This window comes from Grammomys surdaster, unplaced genomic scaffold (genome assembly GCF_004785775.1).
Source record: "Grammomys surdaster isolate TR1022 unplaced genomic scaffold, NIH_TR_1.0 126028, whole genome shotgun sequence".
NCBI lineage: Eukaryota > Metazoa > Chordata > Mammalia > Rodentia > Muridae > Grammomys > Grammomys surdaster.
In genome coordinates this window covers 2109061-2112115 of record NW_021620841.1, presented here as the reverse complement: position 1 = coordinate 2112115, position 3055 = coordinate 2109061, and the positions used below count along the sequence as shown (strand labels likewise).

At 37.6% G+C, this 3055-nt stretch overlaps 1 pseudogene; it reads right to left on the bottom strand.

Moving 5' to 3' along the window:
• Positions 1-2342: 2342 nt before the first annotated feature.
• LOC114610104 lies at positions 2343-2798 on the bottom strand (annotated as a pseudogene).
• Positions 2799-3055: the final 257 nt, after the last annotated feature.

Here is a 3055-nt window from a genome sequence, read left to right as displayed (position 1 = left end):
ATATACATATACATATACATATACATATACATATACATATACATATATATATCAGTACTCATTTCTATTTGTGTTTGAAGTTATTAGTGTTTTTTTGGTAATGACTACTGTTCTAAAGCCCTTCCAGGTCTATAGTAGGAAGATATACTTGATCTTTTTGTTTAAACTGGGCCATCACACTAGGAATTAAATGAGTTATTTCCAAATCTTAACAGACAATTGTTGGCCTAAGTTGCTATGTGTCCCCACTTTCTCTTGTCAGGCTACAATGACACAGATGGCAGTCTAGGTAACAGAATACAAAATAAAGAGTTACCTCAAGTCAAACCACAATAGAGACCTACACGAGAAAAGAAAATCTTGTTTCATCTACTGAGAGTTGGGGGTTGCTATTAGCAGTGGTGTTAATTGTACATCCTGAATGACATAGTCAAATCTGGGGTGCTGCAATGAATAAAAAATACAAAGTATTGATTTAGCATGCTAGTCCTAAAGAAACTTTCTTATATCCAGGAGGATGCAAATTCACACGACATGGTAGCAAAACAAATATTAAAATGGTCCACAGAAAGAAACGGAAGGCATTCCATGTTAAAGAGATAAAGTTGTAGCAAATGCAGGCTCTATGCCTTGACAAAACAGAATTCTAAAAAAGAAGCTTGAATAGAATTAGTTCTTTTGTAAGCAAGAATACAGCGAGCTCTTCCAACATGGAGTCCCTGACAGCTCTCAATTACAGATGTTCTTGTGATGTGTGTGCTATAGTTATGTTCTAGCTCATTACTTTAGCTTTTGTCCTTAGAATGACTTAATGCATGTTGAGTCTTTGCCTAGCATGTAAAGCTAGCTCTGTGACTTAATCATTTTTTAACACTTTCTTTTTCTCCCCTTAAGTCTCTGTTAAGATAACTCCCTCTCTTCATTAATGCCCCCTTCTGTCTTTCCTGGTGTCAGAATTCAGAAGTTACTTTTATGAATGGTTTTCTATGATTTGTGAGCTCAGACTTCAAATCTTTGTATTATTTTCTTGCTCCTCTAATTGTGTCATTTTTTTATAATTATTATTCATCACTCCCTTTTTCTTTAATTTTGAGATTGTGATTTAACTATAATGGTCCCTTCTCCTTTCTTCTTTCATACTTCTCCCCGCTTTCCTTCAACTTCATGACCTCTTTTTCTATTGATTAATATTGCGTGCATATATATGCATATATATATTAATATATATATTAATATATAATATATATTAATATTGTGTGCATATATATATATATTTGCATATAAACATATATACATTCCTAAATATCATCTGTTGAATCCATATAATATTACTGGTATGTATGTTTTGGGGGCTTACAGTTTTGCACTGGGCAACCAGTTGATGCTCTCTTTGTTAGGAAAACACCTCTCCTGCTCCCAGCTCTCCTTAGTTGTGTATAGTTCTTTATGTAGGATTGATGCTTCTTGGGCTTTTCCCTATGTAGTATCAAAAGTTTGTTAGTGTCCTTGTTCAGCACATGCTTAGGCAGTTGGGCTTGTGGGATTTTATAGCTGCTGATGTCACTGGGAGACATAATCTCTCAGAAAACTCCATGTACCTCTGCCTCTTACTATCTTTCTGCCTCCTCTTAGGCAATGATCACTGGGCTTTATGTGCAGGAGTGTTTTGTAGATGTATCCATTGACATTGGGTTCCACAATTCTGAATTGTGATAGGTTGTGGTTTCCTGTAGTGCTCTCCCTCTGTTGCACGAGAAATTTCCTTGATAATAGGTAAAGACTATACTTATCTATGGGTATAAGAACAAATGTTTACAGATTGTTGTTAGGGATTATGGTGATTTAGTAAATTAGTGGTTGTAGAATCTCCTCCAATAACCACAATTCCATTAGTGTTGAGTGGTTAGCTAGGATTTGAATACCAAGCACGGTGCTCTTGGTGAGCAAGCCTTAAATCCAATTAAAGAGATGTTAGTTACCATCAAACTCTGTGTGCCATGACTGCACCCAGAAGGTTACTATGTTATGCTTGTTAATGATATCGTTCATAGGCATCGTAGCTGAATAGGACTGTTGGTTGCTTACCTGTTTTGGAAGCCTGCATGACATCTTTTAATACCATGAAAGCTAGTCCTCGGGGAGAGGGCATTCAGATCAGTTCTAGATCAGGGGTTTTTGAACCCTACTTTCTTTCTTTCTTTCTTTCTTTCTTTCTTTCTTTCTTTCTTTCTTTCTTTCTTTCCTTCCTTCCTTCCTTCCTTCCTTCCTTCCTTCCTTTATTTATTTATTTATTTATTTCTTTTTTCTCAAAGTGATTTTATTGCTTGTGTACACAACAGCATTTATGCCACTAGAGCGGAGGGTGTGGACGACTCATATTTCCAATTGGGCGGGAGCACCTGCTTGGTCTTATAGTATCGAGCCAACCGGTGAATTCTGCTCTCTATCAGAATCAGGCGGAGCTTAGCATCGTTATCCTTTCTGTTCTTCTCAAGGTGCTTTCGGACAGCAACTGCTTCCTTAATCAAATGGTAGAGATCCTCAGGGAGATCAGGGGCAAGGCCTTTGGACTTAAGGATTCTCAAGATTTTATTTCCAGTCACAAAGCGGACCTGTGCCACACCATGTGAGTCCCTCAGGATCACACCTATTTGGGAGGGAGTCAGGCCTTTCTTGGCCAATTTGTAAATCTGTTCCTTCACGTCCTCAGACATCAACTTCAGCCACGTGGGGACGCTACGGTGGTAGGGCAGTGCCTACTGGCACAGGCCCTTCCCGGGAGCGTGCATGCGACCCATGATGGCGGAGGTCTCCTGAACCCTATTTCTGACTTTCATATTGTCTTTAGCACTAATCTCCCTTTAAAAAATGGTTATAGTGTTCCATTATTGGGGAGTATACTTTTTATATAACTTTTGATGGAAATGTCATTTGGAACCTTTCATTATTTTTCATTATAATATGTTGATTGAATTTGATCAATATCCTTTTCTGGAATGATTTTTTTTCTATAATGGAGATTGTTGTGGTATACTTTTTTCCCCCTCTTTGAGAC